The following is a 27312-nucleotide window of genomic DNA, read 5'->3' as shown; positions in this document are numbered from 1 at the left end:
TTTTCTGAATGACCTCTTGTTTTTGTTGTCCCCGCTAGTCTAAAGAATCTGCCCCTCTCCACTTTCTCTATGCCTAAGTTTTGTTATAGGTGTCGTTAGCCGCGAGTCTTTAAGCCACAGGTGTCAAAGTCGGTCCTCGAGGGCCAGAATCCAGTCGGGTTTTCAGGATTTCCCCAATGAATCTGCATGAGATCTATTTGCATGCACTGCTTTCAATGCATATTCATTGGGGAAATCCAGAAAACCCGACTGGATTCCGGCCCTCGAGGAGGGACTTTGACACCCCTGCTTTAAGCGGTAGATTTACCAGATGTCCGGATTTCACCAGATACGTCCTCCTTTTTGAGGACACGTCCAGGGGTCCGGACGGCTTTTCAAAACCCGGCATTTTGTCCAGATTTCGAAAAGCTTCTAGCAATGAGCGACATCGGGACGGCATCTGTGCATGCGCGGATGCAACGCGGTGACATCACAAGCGTGCGCTTCACATCATCGCGTCACACCGGCGCGTGCGCAGATGCTGTCCTGACGAGCAAACGGGTTGAGGGGCGGGGGCAGAACGTGGCATGACTCGAGCAGAATGGGGTGGGGCCGGGCAGAACGTTGCGGGTCTGGGGGCGGGGCCATTGGTCCAGATTTTCATTTACGAAAATCTGGTAACCCTATTAAACGGTGCCTAAGCATGACTGACACACAGCCGGCACCTTTTTCTTAGGCAACTGCCAATTTAGGTGACATTTACAGAATCTGGCCTTAACTTTTCAATTAGCGCATGGCCATTAGCATGGGAGCTCTTACCAATACTTATTTATTCAGATCTAAGTGCTACCATGCTAACTGCGTGCTAATTGGTTGGTGTGCAGCAATGCAGCTGCGCTAACCAATTAGCGCTGAGCATACCTACTCTCCACCACCCCCACCCCCGGCATTAAATTGATTTCAATATTTTAGCATGTGGATAGTGCGCACTGAACATCACAGGATGCTTGAGTGTGCCCTGTGGCAGTGGATTTTAACCCACGGTACGCATGCGTTATTTACCGCAGCTTAGTAAAAAGAGCAGAAAACCAAAAGGGGTGGCAAACCCGCAAAAGTCAAGTCAAAAATGCAAGGACTAGAAAAGCCACAAATAACCAGGATGAGAGCAGGAGTCCAAGATAAAATCACTTTATTAAAAAACAATATATAAAAAACGAAGGAGCAAAATCCAGATGAATGGATGTTCTAAGGACCCAACACAGAACGTGTTTCGGCAACCTATGCCTTCGTCAGGAGTCCATATAGCCTGTGCTTTGTAGCAGGAGACCAGTGTGTGATTGTGCGTATCAACCTGGTTTTAATCCAAATATCCACAATTTTATATGGTGCAGCACAGGATGTATGGACTTCTGATGAAGATATAGGTCCATGTTGGATCCTTAGTACGCCTGTTCTGTTCGATTTTGTTTTTTTCCAATCTGGTTTTTTGATATTCCACGTACCATCATCCGGGACCCCTGAGGAAGAAGTGGGTTTTTTGGACCAGTTTTTGGATTTTTTATTATATTTATTTTATGTATGTTTTGATGATTTTTTTATTAAATTCCTGCACCTTGCACATTATACTGCAGTTCTGGTTTTGTTTTCTGTTTTGGGTCCTTAGTACAACCATTCATCTGGATTTTGCTGTTTCATTTTTTATATAGTGTTTTTAATAAAGTGATTGTATCTTGAACTCCTGCTTTCATCCTGGTTATTTGTGGCTTAGTGAAAAGGCCCCATTATAGTACATATACTGTAGTTGCTAGAAACTCATGTACACTTTTGCCCCTTCTATCTGTTAAAAGGCGCATCAAGCTAATACTTCAACAGGGCCATCCAATTTATTTCTCTCAGCAAAAAAGCCTGAATAATTGGAACTTTAATTCACTATGAAGTTAGATTTTGGCCTTTTTTTTCTGTTCCGTTTAGTAACTGCATGTATATTCAGGACTTGGAAGGGATTTAGATTACGAAAAGTCAAGTGTTGGCCATTTCACTTTAAAATAAGCATTTCATTAAAAAGTCTAAGTCAGTTTTAGCTGCCAAAACCTGACTCTGACTTTGCATTGGAACTGGATCAATAAAGGTTTATTCCTGTAAAAAAAGTTTTAAATGTGGAAAACCATTCTATTTGTACATTAGTTGAGGTTCAGGATTTTTTTGAACTATATTTTGCACTTCCTATACATAAATCTATCAAAAGTATAAATTCTTGTGTGCAGTAATAGAAAATCAAGATAAGCATAATTAAGAAGTTGAAATAGGTGTACAATTTATATAACAAAAAAACTAAAAGAAAAAAACCACGAATATACATCCTTACATCTGGTTATGCTAGTATTCTATAAAAGAAACATAAAATTATGATGACAGATAAAGTCTAAATGGCCCATCCAGTCTGCCCATCCGCAGCAGTAGGTGTCTACTTTTCTTTTATAGACTAAGCTCCAGTTAGGTTCCTCTTTATAGAAATGCCATCTAAATGCATTGGTAACGCAGCTTCACCGACACCATCAATTTGCAAAGACGATCACAGCCTCTCCCAAAATCTAAAGCACTTTCCAACATCAGATCCCCCAATGCAAACCTTTTACTCAAAACTTTATGACAATGATAGACTCCCCTAAATACCTGGCAGTCTTTGAACTTGAATATCAATTGCATTCTATAGCTAAGCAAAAATGTGCTCAGAGACCTGGAGACCGGACCCGGAGAATGCTCCCCATATACAGCCCCATCCAATCATAGCATATTTAATATAGTGCTGTGTTGGAAAACGGTACTAGATCTTTAAAAATCAAATAAGGTCAAAACCAACTAAAACACTTATCTCGTCTTGAAGGTTCCGAAGTGAAACGTCACGTTTCATCCCTGCGTCAGTGGACATAGTAAGTCGCTTTTGAAGTCCAGCTGACATTTTGAGAGACCCGAGTCCGATTATTGATTTGAGCAGTTATCATCTATTCAGCAATAAGGTTCCCTGACGCAGGGACAAATCATGAAATTTCTCATCGGAACCTTCAAGATAAGACAAGTGTTTTAGTTGGTTTTGACCGTATTTGATTATTAAAGGTCTAGTACCGTTTTCCAACTGTTCTCCCTGGAGAAAAGGAAACTTAGAGGGGACATGATAGAAACCTCAAAATCCTTAAGGGCATAGAGAGAGTAAATAAGGACAGATTCTTCAAACTGAGGGGAGCCACAAGCACTAGGGGTCACTCGGAGAAATTGAAGGGGGACAGGTTTAGAACAAATGCTAGAAAATTCTTTTTTACGCAGAGGGTGGTGGACACATGGAACGCGCTTCCGGAGGAAGTGATAGGCCAGAATTCTGTACAGGGGTTCAAGAAGGGTTTGGATAGGTTCCTGGAGGATAAAGGGATAGAGGGGTACAGATAGAACTTGAGGTAGGTTATAAAAGTGGTCAGAAACCACTTCACAGGTCGCAGACCTGATGGGCCGCCGCAGGAGCGGACCGCTGGGCGAGATGGACCTCGGTCTGACCCAGTGGAGGCAACTTCTTATGTTCTTATGTTCTTAACACTATATTAAATATGCTATGATTGGATGGAGAGGCTGTATATGGGGAGCATTCTCTGGGTACAGTCTCCAGGTCTCTGAGCACATTTTTGCATAGATATTCAATGCAATTGATATTCAAGTTCAAAGACTGCCAGATATTTAGAGGAGCCTATCATTTTCATAACGTTTTAGAAATTTTCTTAGGACTCCTGCTGGGTTGAAAATAAGTTTTTTTCTCCATTGCTTAGCTTTGACTTTTACTCAAGACAGACCCTATTCTCTCTTCAAGGAGCAGAGGAAACCAGATCTTCAAGCCAAAGTAAACTTTAATCGCAACCCTATAAATTAAACATTTGCATGACTCAACACAGGCCATGTAAAGTTTTCTTAGGTTTGAAGACCTGGTTTCCTCTACTCCTTATTTGGAACCTTGGTGTTTCTGCAGAGACTGACAATCTGCTATATTTGGTAGACCCTATCCTCTCATCACATGCTCCTTCCAAATGCATCATCCAACCCTTTTCCAGCCTTCCCAGCACTTACTGATAGTCTAGTGATTTAAGCAGAAGAGAACTCCCCCCCCCTCGCTCCAACCTTTTGCCACATTGGCTCAAAATGTTGACTATGGGCTAGATTCACAAAGCAAATCGATTGTGTACCGATCGGTTTGCGACCTCGACTCGATTCACTAACCTCTCTGATTCGATTCCGATCCGTGCATGCAAATGAAGGGAAATGGCATGCACAGTAGGCAGGGACGCGATTCACAAAACTTTTCAGGGAACACCGACTGGGCTGGCCGATCCAAAAGGAAGCGACTGCTGAGGACCAGTCGCTCAGGTCCTTTCCGACTGCCCTGCTTTTCTACCCCGATCTGCTCTCTGCCCTTCTCGTGCCTGCCCCGATCTGCTCTCTGCCTCGTCTCAGCCCTGATCTCCAGCCCTTCCCTGCACTGTGAGCCCGGGGTTTTAACCCGCGGGTTTAAAGCGGGTTAAAACCATGGGCTCACTGGGCCAGAAAGTTGTTTTTTTTTTAAAGTTGCTGCTCTAGACACATGGGCAGATGGTCTGCGAATGCGTTGGGATCGCTCTCTAGCGATCCATGCAGTGGGGGGGGGGGGGGGGGCGTGTCAACGATCATCGCCATTTGCATGCAGGCCTTTTGTGAATTCGTCAGCCTGCCCTTGTTTACCTCTTATATAGTTTGCAAAGACCAGCCCTTGAACACATTTTTTTCATGTTAATTTCCTAATTTATGTATATACAGTAAATATACAGGTATGTAACACTTGGCATAATTTTGCATCACAAAAATCCAGCATGTACTTTCACATATATTTAATCTTGTGTGAACGTTCACTACAGAAACTAACCGCACTTCTAATTTTTTTTGCAAAAGAATGCAATACAAAAAAAAAAAAATAGTGCAAATCAATGAAATTTCAGTGAGTTATATTTATCTGGGCAGTGTGCACATTTTTTCACAGATTACACCATTAAACAAACCATTAAATTTAACATTCTCTCTCATCAAATCCTATCAAGCAGTCTCCCTTCCTTTTTATTTAGGCCCTCTTTTACTAAGGTGCGCTAACCGGTTAGCGTGCACTACACGGTAACACACGCGCTACACGCTAATGCGCACATTTTAGCCTAAGGACGCATTGGCGTTTAGCGCATTCTAATTCGATTAGCGCGCTAATCGGTTAGTGCACCTTAGTAAGAGGGGGGGGGTCAGTCTCCTCGTTCCATACTCGCCACAGCAACAGTTATTAGTTGTCCCTTCATTTCAACAACCTTTCCTTGACTTTCATCGGAATTCCTCATTTTCAGTCGTGGCTCCCGCTCTCTGGAATTCCTCGCCTTACTATCTCCGTTCTGAAAAATCAATTAAAGGCCTACTATTTCTCCTCGGTTTTGTGCTCTTAACTTTCATTTTTTTTTCCGTCAAAGCCACATCCAGCCTTTACTATTGCAGTTCTCAATTTGTGTGGGCTGAATCAAAAATCTGTAGCCATACAGATAACTCGAAATTGGAAAAACTGTGATCGTCTTAATTTTTCTTTTTGGTGGTCGAGCTTATGTTTAAACTATAGGTAAGAGAAAATGAATGCCAACATACAAAAGCATTCTAAGATGCTTAACTTAGTTTGGGGTCCATTAACGTCTTTTGTACAACTGTTATAGTTCTTTTATCCTTCTTTTTGTTGGTATAATTCAGATACATCTAGCGGGGGAGGGAGGGGAGGGATATATATTTAGTGTGATTCCTTGATGTAATTGTGGGGTGGGGGGGTCTTATATTGTTGCATTGCTACTGATTGAATTTAAGTGATTATTTCTTAATGTTACTGATATGAATATTGTGTTGCACTTTTTGTTAGTAATGGAAAATCAATAAAGATTAAAAAAAAAAAAAAAAGTCCTCCTTCCCCACCATATTGCTCATCCCTTCCCTTTCCCCAATCATCTGTTGTTGGTTTTTATTGTAACTTCCCAATTCTTCCCTTTCCTCGTGTTCTCCCTATTGTTTTGCCTGTTGGGGAAATTTGTACTTAGTCTAATTTTTGCTACCTAATCCTTTTAGTCTTTATTCTTATTTCTTTTATTATATTTCTATTGCAAACCGCTTGGATGTGCCTTTGGTTTTAGATTTGCTGTATATCGAATAAATTGAATTTGAACTTGAAATGTAGGTGAGGGTTTTAAAGGCCTACATTTCAGGCGCCTAAGATTTAGGAGAACCGCGCTTAGTGGCCCCTAACTCGCGCTCCACCCATAGAAACACCTATTTAGGTGATAGATGCCAATAAGCGCATTGCGATAGGTGCCTATCTTTTATTGAATCAGATAAGTGCCTATCTCCCAATTCTTTTTTTTTTTATTAAACTTTGAATTTTAGACAATGGCAGTGCATTACAGATATTATAACATGTCTTAGCATTTAGCGCATGCTAAATCGGTTAGCGCACCTTAATAAAAGGACCCCTAAGTTATGCGCCTAAGATACACCTTACTTTAGGTGTCCTTTATAGAATCAGCTTCTATATGCATAACCAATGACACAGCTACACATGTTGTATATTTGAAGCATCATATGCTATAAGAATTAAACAACACGTTATAAATGTGATAGATCACAGAAAAAAAAATATGGTCCCTATAATTTGCATCGTTCTAATTGGAGAAGTTAGTTTTAGATTGCTACAGATTATGATCGACTTCACGCTGATTTTTTCTTTCTGATAGCAACCACACGCATGGTTCAAATATAATGCATCTATTTACTGTTGTCATAAAACAGTAGCACATCCATGGTAACATGCTGATTCAATCTTCTTGCCTGAAATTAGATATATTTTCAGTGCAATTATTTAGATTGTTGCAGGCTCCATAAATACAGCAAGACCTTAAAGGTCAACATTAGCTATGGCAGCCCAAAAATGTCTGGATTAGAAAATTACACGGGGGAAAAAATTATCACTGTTCCCATCCCCTGCCGTGATCCTCACCCTGAAGTGAAGCGCTTCGGGGGGTGGGCGATCACCATTTCGGCAGGAGAGATGAGCCATCTGTTCTGCCACGATGGTTGCGGTGGGGGGAGGGGGCAGTTTGCCGGGGCCGCTGAGTTCATCGTGGCAGCCACGATCAGCTCAGCGGCCCCTTTTTTGGCATTTATACCTGTTTTGACTTGGTCTAAGTCAAAACATATACGTGTCGGCTAGGCAACCTGCCTAAACTTTTGGTTATACCTGCTGAACGCCTATGTCTAGGTCGTCCCACCTCCCGCCCTTTCCCCTCCTCTAAAAACGCCTCTTTTTGCTCTATGCGTTTAGAAGCAGGGGAAAGGCCTAAGCTGGTTTTAGATACATCTAAAACCAGCTTTGGTTATGGGTGCTTGATTGACCAGGCTTTTTGATCGTCCAAGGTACCCATTTAGGCCACTTTCTAGACTTTTTTAAAATTATTATTATGAGCCCCTTAGTATTGTACATTGCCTTAAAGTTATGATTAGGCAATTAATCACATTTTTAAATAAACTTGAAACCTGAAATGATTAAAACAAACAACAGAAAGGATTAAAAATGTATACAACTGAGTTACCATCTAAAGATATACTGTAAAAATATTAACAGCAAAATCTCCACTAATACAAAAAAGACAAAAACTGTAAAATATGCAAAATTAACAACTCATTATGAAATTGAAATGTGACTAAAACAGTCTAAAGATAAAAAAAAATAATAACAATGCAAATATGTACTGATAAGGTACTGATAATGAATCTATATTTTAAAAATAAACAGGCAATGTTTTGTGGGGCTAGAATCCAAATATTTCCAGATGTGGCAAGAGTAACCCAACTTAGACGAAAAGCTTTTTTGGCTTTGAAATCTAAGGTAGTGGAATCCGGTGCCACATTTTTTCTGAAATTTCCGTGTAAGTGTTTGATAACTTTTCAGGATAAGGATTACATATATTTTGATCCATTCTTAGTAACCCCCCTTTTTGTAAGTTGGGGTAGAATTTTCCTTTCTTGGTTATGACAATTTCAATGAAAATAGGAGTTTAAATAGTTAAATGCCTCTATAAAATTATGGGTGTTATCTCTTATTGATTACTAAATTTTATGTTATTATGTAATATAATTCTTTCTCCTCAATGATGTGAGCTTGATGGGATTTCTGATTTTCTATGACTGATTTAAGTTGTATTAAGAAATAATATTTCTATATTTTTTGTGTAAATTCCCATATCCTGTATACTTGTTTGGATACATTAATAAATTTCAATTAAAAAAAAAAAAAAATAATGCAAATACATTTAAAAAAAAAAATCTTTATATTTCCACTCTGGTAAGATAAAAAAAAAAATATGGTTTTTTTGATTGCTTTGGATTTACAAATATTTTATGAACTTCTAGCAGATAAAAAAATTAATACTTTGGCCCTCCTTTACAACACATGCGCTAACTGCTAATGCACCCATAGGATAACATGCATGCATTAGCATTTAGTACATGTTTAGCACACGATAATGTGCGCTAAAAAGCATAGCGTACCTTTGAAAAAGAGGGGGGTTGTTTCACCAACGGATGAATTTACAAGACGCATTATATAATGGGAACGAGAAGTAAAAACAAGCTCCGAGCCACATAGGGAGGAGCGAAGACAAATCGGTCGAAGCCTTGGGGCCAATAGGCTAGGTGTAGGGGTGGGAGGGGTAGGATAGATTAGGGGTGAGCGGAAAGGGGGTCGCCCCTCTCGATCCGACCTCACACGAGGCGGACGCGACTTCCCTCCCGCTCACCCTCGACTGAACAAACCAACAACAACAACAAAAACAAACAAACAAAAAAAAACTTTTCCCTCACCTTCGGCCGGCAGGGATCCGAGTGTCGGGTCACCGCGGAGGGAGGTTCCCTCTCTGGCTCTGTGCCTCGGGGTAAGCGGGATACGGCCGCGTCTTCTTGGCCCCAAAAGCCCAAGCGCTACCAGTAGACCTGCGAGAAGTATCATTGTGCATAATACTAAAAAGAGGAATGAACTTATTCTCGTGGAGCTTGTTTATTTAAGTCGATTAAGCAAAATCTCCAGTTGACTTTATAACGAGCTGTTTTAAGGTTAGAGCATCTAAACATTTGACCTAACCCTACTAGTGCCATTTCCATGGTCATTTATTTATTTATATGTACTTGTCGCAGCAGGTTAGATAAAATCAAACTGTCAAATTTATAAAGGCAAAGTACAAGGCAAGAAATGGGAAATTATCTGGCGTGAGCGCAGGGCAGATGTGCAGCTTTCAAGGAAGGACTCAAGTTTCGAGAGAGAGAGAGAACAACTCTGCATAATATATTTAAAATATGCAATCCTGAATTTAGCTTGCCAGGTAATTGGAAGCCAGTGAAGGTGGAATTAAGCAGGTTTGACGGGTTCACAATGACAGAGTCCTAAAGAAAGACGAGCTGAAGTATTCTGAATTATTTCTAAAATTCAAATGTCAGCCTTTGGAAGCCCTACATATAGAACATTCCAGTAATGTAATGCAATTTAAAAACATGCATTCTGCCTTTTCACGTGCACAGGGCATTTGAAGTAGATAACAAGAGTTATTACAAACCATTATAAATAACAAAAATTAAATGGGGGTTCATTTCCAAAAGAGAAAAACGTCCAAAAAAGGAATAAACCGCCATGAATCGCCCAAACGTCCAAGTGCCAATTTTCGAAGCTAATTTTTTAGATGTCTTGCAGGGCATTCACCCTCCAGGACATCTAAATGTTATGAGGGCATGTAAGAGGTGTGTTTTGGGTGGGATTTGGACGGGCTTAGCATTTTGACATCTTGCAGGGATAATCAAAACTTTTTTTTAAGATGCCCGGGGCGACATTTAGACGTTCAGAAGTAGGTCTGTTTTAAAAGTGAGTAAGGGCCAAAAGGTACCCAAACTAACCAGATGATCACTGGAGAGATGAACGTATGGCTTCCTACACTCCTCCAGTGGTCACTGACCCTCCTCCCACCCCCAAAGATGTAAATTAAACAGTACATACCTGTCTCTTGCAGGGCTGTGGAGTCGGAGTCGAGGAGTCAGAGTCGGAGGAAATTTCGGGTACCTGGAGTCGGAGTCAGAAGTACAAAAAACTGAGGAGTCGGAGTCGGAACATTTATCTACCGACTCCATTTTTGAACTTGGCATACCAATCACGAGCGATTCTTTCAGCTATAGCACCCACTATATACACAGCACAAATGTTGCGAGCAGCTTCTACGGCCTTAGAACCTTGATTAAAAGCAAAAAGAAGGTGGTGTCGAAAATGCTCATTTCTCTCAACTTGACATTCCATTTTAACGATCTGAAAATTAACCAGTGCTATGGAGTCGGAGTCGGAGGAAATTTCGGGTACCTGGAGTCGGAGTCGGAGTCTGAAGTACAAAAAACTGAGGAGTCGGAGTCGGAACATTTATCTACCGACTCCACAGCCCTGGTCTCTTGAACAGCAGCACCAGGTATGGGAAAGCCTAGTAGAGGAGTACAGAGATGTCTTAAGTAGCCTGGTGGGTGGGCTAGTGAACCACAGAGAGGAGGACCCAGGCCCATAAGCCACTCTAACCACTACCCTAACCATAAGCAACTCTAACCACCCAAAACCTATTGTACTGCCATATAGGTGCCACCTGCAGGCGTAAGGGCTATTGGGATGGTAGACAGATTGGTATAATAGATTTTGAGGGAGTTTTAGAGGGATCACCATATACTAAAAGGCGGTTCAGGTGAAATGTGTACCTTTATGTGAGGGTACTTCACTGCACTGCTGGGATGTCTGTGTGGCCAGTCTACTAAGATGCTGGTCAGTCCATTAAGGTGCTGGTCCTTCCCACATCCAAATGGGTGCGATTTGAACTTGGATGTTTTTGTATTTGAAAAAATGGCAAAAAAAGCTAGATGTCTTAAGGGCCAAGACGTCTAAAAAGGTCATATTAAATATATATATATATATTAAAAAATTGGACATATAGTGGTTTCGAAAATGGATGTTTCCCTGCCCAGACTTTTGGACGTCTTATGGGAAACGTCCAAAGTCAGACTTTAAACACACTATCAAAAATTCCCCCTCAATATCTGATAAAAGAGATTAAAATAACATGGATTAATAGCCTAGTAGAGGAGCAGGCTGAGAACCAGGGAAGCCAAAGTTAAAATTTAATCTATACTCCTTGTAATTTTGGGCAAGACATTTACTCCCAGATTCATTACAGGGCATGGATGAGCGGAACTGGGCGGGCCTGGGGGTGTGTCTAGGTGGGGGTTGGATTTTCCAATTGGAAAATCTGGCAGCCCTATCCTAGCTTTGAATATCTAGGCAGTGGCAAAGTAAGGGTAGGAGACGCCCAGGGCAATGGCGCCCTCTTCCATGCCCCCCAACCCTACCTTGTGCATGCCTTCCCTTCCCCCACACCTCTAACTCTTCACTGGCATGAGCCGCATCTCTAACTTGCTGCCCGCACCGGCCACGGCTCTCCCTCTGATGTCATTTTCTAGTGCCTCAACCAGGAAGTGACTTCAGAGAGAGAGCCAAGGTCGACACAGGCTAGGGTTACTAGATGTCCGGATTTCCCCGGACATGTCCAGGGGTCTGAACGGATTTTCAAAACCCGGCACTTTGTCCTGGGTTTTGAAAAGCTTCCTCAAATCGCGCCGAGTAGGGAGGAAGTCCGTGCATGCGCGGATGCAACGCAATGATGTCACGCATACACATGCATATGCGTGATGTCATCCGCGCATGCGTGGACTTCCTCTCTGCCTGACAAGAGTCGGCAGCAGGGGGCAGGGCTATGGCGGGACGGGGGTAGGAGTAGGGCATTACAGGGCAGGGATGAGCAGAACTGGGCGGGCCTGGGGGGTGGGTCTAGGGGGGTCTGAATTTTCCAATTGGAAAATCTGGCAAACCTAACACAGGCAGTAGGTTGGAGTTGCTGATCAAGCCAACAATGAGTTAAAGAGATAAGAGGGGGAAAGGGACGGATAGGAGGAGAGATGCTGGCGCCCCCACCAAAATGGCTCTTGGGGTGGTCCATCCCACTCCCTATGCCCCCCTTACTACGCCACTGTATCTAGACCAGGGATCTCAAAGTCCCTCCTTGAAGGCTGCAATCCAGTTGGGTTTTCAGGATTTCCCCAATGAATATGCATTGAAAGCAGTGCATGCACATAGATCTCATGCATATTCATTGGGGAAATCCAGATAACCCGACTGGATTGCGGCCCTCAAGGAGGGACTTTGAGACCCCTGATCTAGACTTAGTTCAGCCCGTGGTTGAGACACAGGTAATAAGTTGCTTGTCAATGCAGGCTGAATAGGGTTACCAGATTTTCCAAATGGAAAATCTGGACCCCCTAGACCCGCCCTCCCCTGACCCACCTAGTTCCATCCATCCCCACCCTGTTATGCCCCAGTCCCGCCCCTAATCCCATCCTAGCCCCGCCCAGCCCCCTCCCCCGCTGCCTGCTCTCGTCGGTCAGGAGGGCATCCGTGCATGCGCGGATCCCCGACGGGGATTTGTTGGAAGCTTTTCAAAACCAGGACAAAGTGCTGGGTTTTGAAAAGCCGTCTGGATCCAGGACATGTCCTCAAAAGGAAGACATTGTTTGGGGAAATCCAGACGTCTGGAAACCTAGCTGAACATCAACCCCACTTGCTTTACAATCATGTATCCTAGCCCTAGTAATTGGAATAAAATGTTTTGGCTTAAAAGTTTTGATTTATTCTAGAGGAAAAACATAATTTTTGTCACCTCAGCCTGGCTTGTGGTAAGTCCATTTTTATCTGTGGTAAGCACACACTAATGCTTACTGAAGCTTTGTAAAATGAATGTTTTGCTTATCTGATAACTGTTTTGTAGTATTGCTCGCATTGGCATGGGCTAAAGAGTTGAGGACTTATCTTTTCCTGTAAATAATTTGTTTTAATAGCTTTCTTATTTTACTCTTTATTCATTGTGATTTGGTTCATTTGCAAGTCTGCTTTTCTTCACCTTGCATAAGCTTTGCTGGATTCTGCCACTGCTTTTTTTTGTTTCTGTCAGCTGCATGCATCCACCACGGGAAACATGGAATGTTTCTGGATGTCTGGTTAGCTAATTCAATATTTGCATGCTGGTTAGAATTCCCTTATAAGCTACCTTAGGCCTAAAATTTCCTCTTCTCTTCTGTGACTCTTGATACTAATGTGTTAAGAAATTCTTCTTTATGGTGAGGGTGGTGGATACCTGGAATGTGCTCCCGAGGGAGGTGGTGGAGAAGAAAACGGTGACAGAGTTCAAACAAGCGTGGGATGAACACAGAGGATCTCTAATCAGAAAATAATGGTTATACATCGTAGGAACTAAGGCCAGTACTGGGCAAGCTTGCACAGCCTGTGTCCCATATATGAACATTCAGTTGAGGACAGGCTGGGGAGGGTTTCGATGGCTGGGATGGTTAAGATGGGCTGGAGTGAGCTTTGATGGAGACTCCAGCAGATAGAACCTAAGCACACTAGTGGCTGGGCACTGGGTTTCTGGCCCAGAAATATCTAAGAAAAAGGACCATTTAAATTAAATTAATTTATGGAGCAGGTATGGTTGGGGCAGACTGGATGGATCATTCTGGTCTTTCTCTGCCGTCATTTACTATGTTACTCTGTTCCTCGAATTCTCCCCTTGTCTTTGTCTCTTACTTGCTTCTCTTTTCTTCGCTCTCTGCCCTTCTCTGCCTTTATAATAATAGCCATCATGCAGCCAATTATTCCATACTGGAAAAAGATCACCCACAATTACTCCTCAGCTTTATTGAGCCAGTTATTAAGGTTGCAATACCTCTCTGCAACTGTTATTGCTATTCTGGCATTATTTCTCTTGAGATGTGGCTTTCACAACCTACCTTTTGTAATGAACCACACCAGAATGCTTAATTGTGTTAGCTGGAGCATATTAGCATGCAGTTTACAATTTTGGTTCATTAATGCACTGGAAATTGGGAGAATTCCTCGTTTGCATGTCATTTTCCATATTACTGTTCTTCTTTAAAAAAAAAAAAAAAATTATCGCTGCAGTAAAAGTGAGTTCTCTATTGAATCTTAATATAACTTTATCAAGTGGAACAATTTGTTATGAATATTTGTGTGTGGGGGAGGGGAGGGTTGTTACTATGGGGTTGATATTCAGCACAGGGAGAGTGTGTGGTGCAGTGATTAGAGCTACAGCCTCAGCACCCTAAAGTTGTGGGTACAAACCCCACACTGCTCCTTGTGACCTTGGGCAAGTCACTTAATCCCCCATTGCCCTAGGTACATTATATAGAGCGTGAGCCCACTAGGACAGATAGGGGAAAATGCTGGAGTACCTGAGTGTAAACCACTTAGACCAAGAATCTCAAAGTCCCTCCTCGAGGGCCGCAATCCAGTCGGGTTTTCAGGATTTCCCCAATGAATATGCATTGAAAGCATATGCATGCACATAAATCTCATGCATATGCATTGGGGAAATCCTGAAAACCCGACTAGATTGCGGCCCTCGAGGAGGGACTTTGAGACCCCTGACTTAGACTATAAGTCTACCCCTGACTTAGACTATAAATCTACCACTGAATATCTGGATGTAACATAGTGTGTTACTCAGGTGTCTCATTTATGGAATTTGCTATTGTTGACAATCCGAAATAAAGTGAGAGTTTTTAAAATGTGTCCTTGAAGTGCTGTACAATGAATGTTAATATTAATATTAATTTTGATTTTTTTTTTTGGTCTAAATCTTTATTGATTTTCAAACTTTGATAGTGCAATACAATTGGTAAATCATAAAATACTGCATAGAATGCACTAATAACTATATAATTATGTCCCCTATGCGACTTTCTCAAGTATTAAGTATCAGACTACCTAGCTATGCTAAGGACAACATAATTTTATTGGATACATGGAAAACAATTACATTTATTGATAAACTAACAGATGAAATCTACTTTGCAGTCCTTATGGATAAACTCCAATATTAATTTTTAATGTTTAATACCCAACATGAACAAGCAGGTCAAGGGGGTTTACAAAATTATTAGTATGTGTAATCTTGAAATCTTTTGGTGGCCCTCAGAGTTTTATTCACACTGTGTCCACTGCCTAGCCTTGTTATAAAATTGCCTTTCAGGTAGGGTTACCATATTAGAGTCCAGAAAACCCCAGATACATGATCCCGTCCCGTTCCGCCTCCAGCCGTGCCCAGTTCGGCCTCCAGACCCGCGCCATTCTGCCCTCAACTTTGCCCCCACAAAGCCTCCTCTCTTCCCCGACGAGCTCTGGCCGCGTCTGGAGGGCCTGGAGCATGCGCGAATGTGTGTGAGCTCATCCGCACATCCTCAGAGGCCCTCCAGATACGACCAAAGCTTGTTGAGGCTTTCCCCAAAACCTGTACAAACTGCCGAGTTTTGGAAATTCAGTCCGGGTTTTCCTGGATGTCTGGTAACCCCACTTTCACGTGACTTGTCAAAGATCACAAGGAGTGGTGGGTGGGATTTGAACCTAGCTTCCCTGGGTCATAGTTTGTTATTCTAACTATTATGTTATGTCTCCACTTGTAAGTTCCTCTTTCCTAGGAATCCTTCCACACGTTATCCTGCAAAAGTAGATTCTATGACATCTCTGTACGTAATTTTATGCGTGTAGAAGCAGGGACAATTTTACAGCAGTGGCGTAGCGAAGGAAGGAGGTGCCCGGGGCGGTGACACCCGGCATCAACGAGCCATACACCTCCCTGCCACAGCTATCCCTGCTCCTTCTCCGCTGCACGTGGCATCCCATCGTACCTCTTGAAATCTTCACCAGCAACAGCAAACAGCATCTCCAACCTATTACTACTGTTATTTCTATAGCGCTACCAGACGCACGCAGCGCTGCACAGAGTCACAAAGAGTAAGAAAACAGTCCCTGCTCGAAAGAGCTTACAATCTAGACAGCCAAGACAGATAAACAGGATGTCATGGATACAGTTAAGGGGAACGGTTAATAGCTGGCTGGGTTGGAGGGCAGAGGAGAGTACAGAACAATCAAGCCATTGTGACATCACTGATGAGCTTGGCTCTTATTGGTGGAATGAGGCATTATGATATCATAATCTCATCTTTGCTTCCCAAAAACTGAAACTCTTCACACTACTAAACACACCAAACTAAAACTCCTAGGAGTTACGATAGACAGATGTTGCACAATGCAGCCCCAGATCAACAAAACAACCCAGAAAGCTTTTCTAACCATGAGAAATCTCCGTAAAATCAGAAAATTCTTTGACCAAGCACAATTTAGACTAATCGTCCAATCCCTAGTCTTAGGTCTGTTGGATTATTGCAACTCCCTATATCTTCCTTGTCTAGCCACTATGATAAAACAACTCCAGACCATACAAAACACCGCCCTCAAATTGATCTACTCACTCAAAAAATATGATCACATAACAACTGCCTTCTTAGACTCTCACTGGCTACCCATACAAGCACGAATCCAATTCAAATTCCACTGCCTGATATTCAAAGCATTACACGGCTCTTCCCCCTCCTATCTAAACAACCGCTTAAACCAAATCTCCACCTCAAGACACAGAAGAACCTCGAACCCTTTCGCCTTCCCCCCACTCAAAGGCACACTGCGCAAGAAAATGTTTGACAACCTTCTGGCAACACAAGCAGCAAAAATCAACCATTCCATCTCGAATCTTATGACAATATCAGACAACCTCAAAACATTCAGAAAAGAAATCAAAACCCTGCTTTTCAAAAAATTCATCCAAATATCTTAACCCCTCCTCTTTTACCTCCAGAAGATTCACCTACCTTCAGATAACCTTCCCCCAAATTACCCACCTTAACACCTTCCAATTAAACAAATACCATAAATAGATTGTAACCGACCCTCTCTAACTGCATTCATATGTATTTTTCATACAGTTCTTCACTGTCAGTTTAATTTCCATCCTATAAGTTCACATAGAATTTTTCTTTTTTCAACCATCTTTATTTTCTCTTCTTTATTAATTTCCAGGTACTTTAGTTAGATTGTGAGCCTTCGGGACAGTAAGGGAATTTTTTAAGTACCTTCTTACTTCTCATTTATAATCTTAATGTATATTTTCTTCAAACCGCTTAGAATCTAACGGATGTAGCGGTATATAAGAAATAAATTACATTACATTACATTACTACTACTAATACTATGAATTATTTCTATAGCGCTACCAGACACACGCAGCGCTGTACAGAGTCACAAAGAAGACAGTCCCTGTTCGAAAGAGCTTACACTCTAAACAGGCAAGACAGACAAACAGGATGTCATGGCTACAGTTAAGGGGAACAATTAATCTGCTGGCTGGGTTGGAGGGCAGAGGAGTAGGATTAAGGATTGAAAGCTATATCAAAAAGGTGGATTTTCAGTCTGTTTTTAAACAAGGGAAGGGGCTTGATGGACAAACTTGGGTAATTTATCCCAGGCATAGCGGGTAGCTAGATGAAAGGAATGAAGTCTGGAATTGGCTGCTTATGATGGCCTTGGCTCTCCCTCTGACATCACTTCCTAGCCTGCCATATATTATCATGCCCATATACAAATCCTCATAAATGAAATCAAGCAGTGGCGTTCCTAGCATATGTGACACCCGGGGCCCATCATTTTTTGACACCCCCACCCCATCTATATGAAAAATATGATTTTTAGTAACAATCCACATATCGCACAACAAGAGTGTACCTAGGAAAAGGCAACATCTTAAACACTGCAGTGAGCACTAGAACACCAACACATACATTGTAAAACTAAACAAGCCAGATCCCGCACAGTCAGTTGATCCTGTACAGTCAATGCCAACTGAAAACTATGTCCTTTTCATACACACAGAACAGATACACCTCCGCCCAATATGGAACAATCACAAACTAAAAATAGAAATATGTAGACCAAAGTTAAACTGAACCGCCATTTAATCATCTTCTCTTTGATCTCTTCTTTCTAAACAGCGTTTGTCCTCTCTCCCTTCAATGCAACATCTGCCCTCTTTGCCCCTTCCACCCAGCGTCTGCTCTCTCTCTGTACACCTTCCATCTACTGCCCACACTCTCTCTGCCCCTTCCATCTACTGTCCACCCTCTCTCTCTTCCATATGGCATCTTCCCTTTTTCTATGTCCCTTCAATAAACTGTATATCCTGTGTCCCTTCTCTCCTTTGCACATGATTCATTTCAGCTTCACCCCCTCTCCATTTTTCTGTCTCCACCCCTCCCCTATGCGTAGGCATCTTTCTCTTTCTCTTCTACTTTCCTTCCTTCCTTTCCACTCCACACCATGGTCTAGTATCTCTATCTCCTTCCCTTCCCTCCCCCCCATGCCATGGCATCTCTTCCTCTCCCTCCATGGTCTGGTATCTCCTTTCCTTTTTTATCTTTCCCTCCCTCCCATGGACTTGGCATCTCTGGTTCCTCTCCCTTGTCTTCCTTCTCCCTCCTTCCCTCTCTCTCTCCCCAATTGGGTGCTGTAGCAGCAGCATGATTTCCCCCCCTTCCCTGTGCAGCAGCAGCATTTCTCTCCCCCTTGCCTGTGCATTTCTCCCCCCCATTTGCCTGTGCAGCATTTCTACACCCCCCTTGCCTGTGCAGCATTTCTACCCTCCCCCTTCCCTGTGCAGCAGCAACTTTTCTACGCCCCCCCCTTCCCTGTGCAACAGTTCTACTCCCCCTCCCTTCCCTGTGCAGCAACATTTCTCTTCCCTGCCAAGCATTTCTGGCCGGTCCCCTGCTCAAAGCTGTGGGCGTCTATACCTCACGTGATCCGCGGCTGCATCGGAAGCCTTCTCTCTGACGTTGTGACATCAGAGGGAACGCTTCCGACGCAGCCAGAAGCTGAGGAACCGCCGGAGTGAGTACCTGCGGACACCACTATTTACTGCCGCTGCTGCTGGTTAAGGAAAGCAGCAGCAACAGAATAGATTACATTACATTACATTAGTGATTTCTATTCCGCTTGTGCCTTGCGGTTCTAAGCGGATTACAAGTTAGAAGACTGGACATTTCCAGTAGCATTGCAGTACATATAATCAAGAATGCGTTAAGTTACAATTGTTGTTCTGGACTTTTCCAGGATAGATTGGTAGTAGATAGTAGATAGTGATAGGTTGTTTAGACGAATAGAGATAATATTGTCCGGATTCTGCTGTTTAGACGAATAGAGATAATACTGTCCGGATTCGGGTGTTGCTGGTGGTGGTGTTAGGGTAGTCATGAGAGCATTTTCTAATACTTTTGTGAGGTTATGATGATGGGAAGTGTTTTTTGAAGAGATGAGTTTTGATTTCTTTTCGGAATGCTTTAATGTCTGTTGATTTGGTCAGTAGATTGGTGATGGTAGTATCATTACATTACATTACTGATTTCTATTCCGCCTCAACCTTGCAGTTCTGGGCGGATTACAAAAGAGACAACTGGACATTTCCAGGATAATTACAGAGAGAATTCTAGTCATTTCCAGGAGAAGTTACAAGAATAATGGAGCTGTATATTTCAAGAGCTACAAGATGCTGTACAAATAGGAAATAGTGCAGATCCAGTATATATACCGTTAGGGAAGCAGTTGACATGCTTGAGGCTAAAGAGAAAGGAACTGGTGAAGGGGGGAGGAGGGGGGAGTTGCGTTGAGTTGGAGTTGGGAATTGGTTGGAGTTAAGCCATCTGTATACATTTTTTGAATAGGTGGGTTTTGATTTCTTTGCGAAAATATTTGTAGTCGTTTGTTGTTATCAGCAGGTTGGAGATAGTGTGGTCCAGTTTCGCTGCATGCGTCGTCAGCAGACTGTCAAATATCTTCTTGCGCTGGGTGCCTTTGAGTGGGGGGTAGGTAAAAGGGGTCTTAGTTCTTCTTTGCCTAGTGGTGAATAGGGAGGGTGGCCAGCTGTGCACCCCTTTGGGGCGTGCACCCGGGGCAGACCACCCTCCCCCCTTGGTATGCCACTGAATCAAGAGATCTCCTTAGCTTCCTGTCTTAAATAGATTTATCTTCAAAAGTCTACCTCTGTCCAGTGTTTCAGTAGCTGAGATATGAGACCCCCAAAATATGTTTATGAAGTCATCTTTTTCTTGTGGAAAGTGTGACCTATTTTAACTCTGAAATTATTCTCCCCCTTGTAGTGGCAGAAAAGTACAAGAGGAGAAGAGTCTAATAAAGTTAACAGCTGGCTCCTGCCATTAATATGTCAGGCGTGATGTCTTAAAATGAGACTTTCAGGTCTTTGCTTTCTAGATTTGCACAAAATTATCTTTCCTCTCTCAAGTGGTGTCACTTGTTTCATTGCACACGCCGAAGTGGCATGCAACGGTGTAAGAATGACAGCTCAGAACTGGTGTTATTTTTGGGATGTTTTCTTTGTTCTGCCCACAATGCTCACCTTGCTCAAAGCTATCATTACAACTTCTTCACATTTACCTCACTTGTCCTTGCCTCTCTTTTTGGTCTGTTAAACTTTTAACTCAGGCTCGTGTCTTCAAGGTTATTGCAATAGCTCGGGGCCCTCTTCTATCAAACTGTGCTAGCGGCTTTTAGCACAGAGAGTAGCGCTGAATGGCCCACGCTGCTCCCAATGCTCATAGGAACTCTATGAGCTTTGGGAGCACTACAAACTGCTAGTGCTACAAACTGCTAGTGCTACAAACCGCGCTACAAACTGCTAGTGTTACAAACCACGCAACAAACTGCTAGTGCTACAAACCACGCTACAAGCTGCTAGTGCTACAAACCGCGCTACAAACTGCTAGTGCTACAAACTGCTAGTGCTACAAACCGCGCTACAAACTGCTAGCGCAGTTTGCTGGTCTCCGTCATCCCTATTTCTTGCCTTTTTTTTTCCTCCAGCCCACCTTGAACTCTGCAGCTCACCTCACTTCCCATGTGACTCAGTTTCCTCTGCATTCAGTGGCATAATGAGGGTGAGAGGCGCCCCTCCCCCATCCTCGTCTCCGCCCATGTCTCCAGCCCCCCTTGCCCCGAAGCTCAAGCTGTTCACCGCTGCGAGTAACAACTTCAATGCGCAAGTGACGACGTCAGCTCCTCGCGACCCCAGCGGCTCTCCCTCTGATGCCACTTCCTAGGTGTGGTGCCCGGAAGTGACAACAGCGGGAGAGCTGATAGGGACACGAAGTTGTTGCTTGCGGCGGTGAACAATTAGAGGTGTGGGGGAAGGGAAGGAGGGCTGTGCATGAGGAGAGGAGGTCCAGGACGGACCGCCCTCCCCTTGTTCCCCACCTTGCTAGGTCACTGTCTGCATTGACTACAAATTCCCTGCACTGCACTCTGTATCTTTAGGGCCTGATTCTTTAAAGGACACCGATCTCGGTGGCTGCCTAAAAAACAGGCAAAAAGTTCGGTTTCAAGTATAATGAGGGGGGTTACAACCTCCCAAACCCCCCACAACGCCAGCGCAATGTCTGTTAAGTAAAATAGGGGGGTTCCCACCAACACCCCCCGTCGGAACCCTTTAAAATAGTGCTTTTCTTCGGCGCGCCATCAACCTTGCGCCCAGTTGTCGGCGTGCCGTTGTCTCGCGCGATTTTGTCTATGAACCATAGGTCCAAGTCGAGAAACCCTGCGGTGTGGCAACTTTTATGTGGCTATCTTTGAAAACCGGACTGACCGGGTGTGTCCCGAGAACCAGATTGAGAATCCCCGGCCTATACACATTGGATTTCAATTGCACATAACATCGTTTGCACTAAGATCTACAGAGTTATTCAGTTGATATAGCAAATTGTTATTTTCTTCACTTGCAGCAGTTTAGTGCAGCTTGAAATCAATGGCTAACTGCTTCCAAATGATTGCTCATTTACCTAAATTTACTTTCTGATAGGGTTCACTCTTAATGGTTTGCAAATTGAAAATCTATTAAAGAGACTTATTCAGAGTTGGTATAACAGGATGGCTAACATTTGCTTGCAGTCGTGGAGCAGCAAAAAGGATCTGAAAACTGAAGGAACAAAAATGGGTTAAATTCATCAGCAGAGAGGAAAATGAAAGTAAACTAGTTGAGACAATTCCACAAAGAACCTACTGCATGTCTACAAAAATAATGCAAACCATTTTCTTCTCCCCGGTTTGAAAGTTTTGCTCAAGACATAAATTTGGACTACCCCAATAACACTACTGGGAAAGATTTAAACAAAAAAAAAAATGTCCCCAAAGGCCTATCAGGTAAACAAACAAAACGAAGGGACAAAAAAATTTTTTTTTTTATAATCCTTTTTGACCGAGAAGGTGCTCAGAACCAACAGGTGGCAAGAAAATCACAAAACTGGGGACAAACCCCTGTAAGTGTTATCATTGCAAAGGTTTTAATGGTGTCTGAATAAAAATATTATTTTAAAGCGTCCATTTCTTAATAGAACAGCGTACTCCAATAAGTTAAAGTGCAAATTATTTTCAAAAACTTAGTTTAAAAATAAAGTGAGGTTGTAAGGAAGTTGTCTCACTCCAGCGGGTCCTGACGCGTTTCGCCAGTGGCTTCCTTAGAGAACCCCTTCACGCTGGCTGTAACAGATGAGTAAAACTCCTACCTCACTCTTTACCCATGATTATTTCACTTCCTGTTGACAGGAAGTGAAGTAATCATGGGTGAAGAGTGAGGTAGGAGGTAGGAGTTTTACTCATCTGTTACAGCCAGCATGAGGGGGTTCTCTGAGGAAGCCACTGGCGAAACGCGTCAGGACCCGCTGTAACAGATGAGTAAAACTCCTACCTCACTCTTCACCCATGATTATTTCACTTCCTGTTGGAAGTGAAGTAATCATGGGTGAAGAGTGAGGTAGGAGGTAGGAGTTTTACTCATCTTTTACAGCCAGCATGAGGGGGTTCTCTGAGGAAGCCACTTGCGAAATGCGTTAGGACCCGCTGAAGTGAGACAACATCCTTATAACTTCACCTTTATTTTCAAGCTATGTTTTTCAAAATAATTTGCACTTTAACTTATTGGAGTTTGCTGTTCTATTAAGAAATGGACACTTTAAAATAATATTTTTATTCAGACACTGTTAAAACCTTTCTAACGACTGAAGAAGGTACAATGATAGACTATTGAAAACACTTACAGGGGTTTGTCCCCGGTTTTGTGATTTTCTTGCCACCTTTTGGTTCTGAGCATCTTGTCCGTCAAAAAAAATTATTAAAAAAAAAAAATAAATTTTGTCCCTTCATTTTGGCTATTGGAGCAACTTTTTTCCTGTGTTTCTCCTATGTTATCAGGGTTAAAAAAAAAATTATGGGCTCCTTATACAAAGGTGCGCTAGCAGTTTTGGCACGCACTTAGCACACGCCAAAAAGCCGTGCGTGCTAGCCGCTACGCCTCCTTTTAAGCAGGCGATAGTTTTTCAGCTCGCGCGCGCTAATCGTGTGCGTGTGCTAAAAACGCTAGCGTACCTTCGTAAAAGGAGCCCTATATTTTTCGATCATTTTCATTTCTAGAAATTTCTATTGGAACATGAAAAAAAGGGTAATTAAAACTGAAAATGGATCTCAGTGTTTATAACTGGATTTCCATCGGGAATTATTTACTTTTAGTTTATCCTCGCAAAGTGGACTTTAGAACTAATTTCTTTCTATTTGTAATATTTCTTGTCTAATATGTGTCACCAATGTTATTCTTTTCTTGTATATATATGCTTGATAAGTATAATTGAAATTACTAAATATAGAAAAAAAATACCATTTCCTGCACGAGACCATCTATTTAGGAGGTAAGTGTGTGACAGTAATTGAATATTGCTGCCATCTGGATAACATTTAAATCTGTCCTATCCGTTGATTCTAAATGGATTACTGTTGACTGGGCATTACGATATCCAATGAAAAGCTGTTCATTTAGCATGCTGGGAAATTTATAAACAAATGGGCCCATTAACACTAACCCCCTCTTTTACTAAGGTGCAGTGGCGTACCAAGGGGGGGGCGGGAGGGGCGGTCCGCCCCGGGTGCCAGCCCTGAAGGGGTGCTCCCGGCCTTGCCATTCAGTCCCCCCACCCCCCCGAAGGACCGCTCGCCCCACTGACCTTCCTGCACCACCTGTGAAGCAGCAAGCAGCAGGATCGCGAGGTCAGCTATCCCTGAGCTGCTTGGGCGCTGCTTCCTGCGCCGCGGTCCCGCCCCTCCTCTGACGTCAGAGGAGGGGCGGGAATGCGGCACAGGAAGCAGCGCCTAAGCAGCGCAGGGATAGCTGACGTCGCGATCTTGCTGCGGCTGCTTCATAGGTGGTGCAGGAAGGTCAGTGGGGCGAGCGGTCCTTCGGGGGTTGTGGTGGTGGTGGGGACTGAACGGCAAGGCCGGGAGCATAGGTAGTGCTGCTTCATAGGTGGTGCGGGGAGGCCAGGGGGGCGAGTGGTCCTTCGGGGTGGGGTGGGTGGGCAGGCAGGCAGGCATTCAAGGGGGAGGGGGGTGACAGGCAGGCAGGCCTTCAAGGGGGGGGACAGGCCTTCGAGGGGGGTGTGCAGACATTCAAGGGGGAGGGACAGGCCTTCAAGGGGGGGGGCAGGCAGGCCTTCAAGGGGGGACAGGTGTACAAGGGGGGACAGGTCTACAAGGAGGTGGGCAGGCCTACAAGGGGGTGGGACAGGCCTTCAGGGGGGGGTGCAGGCCTTCAGGGGGGGTGCAGGACTTCGGGGGGTGCAGGCCTTCAAGGGGGGGACAGGCCTTCAAGGGGGGGGGACAGGCCTTCAAGGGGGGGACAGGCAGGCAGGCCTTCAAGGGGGGGACAGGCCTACAAGGGGGGGGACAAGCCTACAAGGGGGTGGGACAGGCCTTCAAGGGGGGGACAGGCCTTCAGGGGGTGCAGGCCTTTGGGGGGGGTGCAGACCTTCAAGGGGGGGGGACAGGCCTTCAAGGGGGGGACAGGCCGGCAGGTCTTCAAGGTGGGGGGACAGGCCTACAAGGGGGAGGGACAGGCCTTCAAGGGGGGGACAGGCCTACAAGGGGGGTTCAGGCCTTCAAGGGGGGACAGGCAGACCTTTAAGGGGGGGCAGGCCTTTGGGGGGGGGACCCTGGTTTAGAAGTACACGGAGGGAAGGGGGTGTTCAAAGAGACGTGCATATGCCAAACTTTGGGGGGGATGAAGAAATAATGGGTCTGAAAATAGAGGAGAGGGAGAGAAATGATGGACCATGGGATTTAGGGAGGGAAGGAACTGAAAGGGAGAGAAATTGGACACAAGGGATGGTGTGGAGGAGGGATAGAGATACTGGATAGGAGGGTAATTGGGAAAAGAAAGGGAGAGATGGTGGACTCTGGGGTGGTGGGGAAGGAGGGAGAGATGCCGGATGAAAGGGTAGTTAAGAAAAGGTGGATCTGTGGAGGGAGATGAAAAAAAGGAAAGATACCAGACTTCCTGGGGAGGGAAGGGAAATGGAAAGGGAGGACAGAGTTGGCAGATGGATGGTTAGCACGCAGAAAGAAGAAAGAAGGAGACCCTGGCAAGCAAGTTATCAGAAGAAAACCAGAGCCTTGGACCAACAAGATTTGAAATATAACCAGACAACAAAAGGTAGAAAAATTAATTTTATTTTCTGTTTTGTGATTATAATATGTCAGATTTGAAATGTGTATCCTGACAGAGCTGGTGTTGGACTGCAAACGTGAGCTAGGATTTAACAGAGAGAGGAAAAGTCCTTTTTGTTTCTTTATTTTATTACACCACAGCGCCAGTGTGGTTAGGAGAAGCCAAAGGGGGTGAAAAAGCTATAAAACCCACCAGGAGTTTAGAAAAAAATCACCCAACTGGGCAGGAAAATCGAATTGAAAAACCAATTCAATAGGCTGAATCGAATCGAAATATTTTTTCCTGAATCTGGCAGCATTAGTTTGCGCTACTGTCTTAGACTTTAGGACCTGGGATTGGGGAGAGATGGCATCCTCAGTACTTTATAATGCAAGTGAAACGAGGATTTGGTCAGACTTTTGAAGGGTCTGCAGAAAAAAAATATTGTATAGGCCGGGGACATGAAACAGCAGGAAATGGGAACTTTTCTTCCTTCTATTTTTGTGAATGGAAAGGCTGAGGATGTCAGAGAGTTCAGTTAAAATATGTGCTTTATAAGAAAATATAATAATGTGTTTTATAAAGTTTATAGCATAGCTGGCCTACCCAGTGAGGTGTTTCTAGTGGTGGTGGTGGCAGCGTGTCAATGTGTTGAGAGGAAGAGGTGGTCTGGAAAATTCTGCTGAGCAAACTCCGGGCCCATTTCCACCCCCCAGTTAGTCCACTCCACTCAACTGGTTCACACACTGAGTGGGTCTTTGGGTGTTGTGTTGGGATCTCTTCCAGTGGTTTATCAGTATCTCCTTCTGGTCCAAAGAAGGAAACTTTGTTATCCTTAGCATTGACCTACAGAATATGTTTGTAACAGCGCTGCTTGTGTGGCATTAGGCTATGTAGTGATCGAAAGAAAAAAACAGACCTTTGCACATTTTTGCACTATATGGTGGGTGTATGAGGAGATTCACATTTCCTGCACAGCTAAGTCCATGTGAAGTTACCTTGTGCTGTATTTGACATCTAGCAAGGTCTCTGTTTGAAAGGAAAGATCTAAACTTAAAAATGAAGTGGCCAGAAGTTATGGTAAAAGCAGATAGTGTAGCTGGTTTTAAGAAAGATTTGGACAAATTCCTGGAGGAAAAGTCCATAATCTGTTATTAAGACATGGGGGAAGTGTCTGCTTGCCCTGGATCGGTAGCATGGAATGTTGCTACTCTTTGGGTTTTGACCAGGTATTAGTGTCCTGGATTGGCTACCATGAGAATGGGCTACTGGGCATGATGGACCATTGGTCTGACCCAGTTAGGCTATTCTTATGTTATGTTCTCATCTGTAGGGGCCTTTGTTTTCACTTCTTATTTTAATGTATTTTTTTTCTGGGAACTTATCAGTGTTTTTTAGAATGGGAACAAAAATGGAAGAGAATTAATGTGTGTGGGATGAGGGGGTAACTAATTTCTTCAGCTAAATAATTCAATCCACTTCAAACAGACATAGGAGAACTCACGCACCATTCACACACCCTCCAACCAAAAACGTCAAAAGAAAAAAACTGTTCGACAACCTCCTAGCCATTCGAGCTGCAACACTCGACCCCCAACCCTACAACCAATTGACATCGACCACATACTGCAAAACCTTCTAAAAGAAATAAAATCCCTTCTATTCAAAAAACACATAAAACCGAACTAACACA

The 27312-nt window shown here is 43.6% G+C and overlaps 2 long non-coding RNA genes across 2 annotated transcripts in view; one reads left to right on the top strand and one right to left on the bottom strand.

Moving 5' to 3' along the window:
• Nucleotides 1-6674: 6674 nt before the first annotated feature.
• On the bottom strand, nt 6675-10157 carry LOC117366405. Its single transcript, XR_004540580.1, has 3 exons — nt 10097-10157; nt 8917-9045; nt 6675-6885 (listed from the first exon to the last, which is right to left on the bottom strand). It is a non-coding gene; the product is annotated as an uncharacterized LOC117366405 (long non-coding RNA).
• A 12732-nt stretch (nt 10158-22889) lies between these two features.
• Nucleotides 22890-27312, top strand: part of LOC117366411 — a 38763-nt gene continuing 34340 nt past the window's right edge. Inside the window, exon 1 of the long non-coding RNA XR_004540582.1 lies at nt 22890-22992. This is a non-coding gene — a long non-coding RNA (uncharacterized LOC117366411). The remainder of the gene's footprint in view (nt 22993-27312) is intronic.

This window comes from Geotrypetes seraphini, chromosome 9 (genome assembly GCF_902459505.1).
Source record: "Geotrypetes seraphini chromosome 9, aGeoSer1.1, whole genome shotgun sequence".
Taxonomy (NCBI): Eukaryota; Metazoa; Chordata; class Amphibia; order Gymnophiona; family Dermophiidae; genus Geotrypetes; species Geotrypetes seraphini.
The sequence above is the reverse complement of the archived record's forward strand: the minus strand, read 5'-3'. Positions and strand labels throughout refer to the sequence as shown.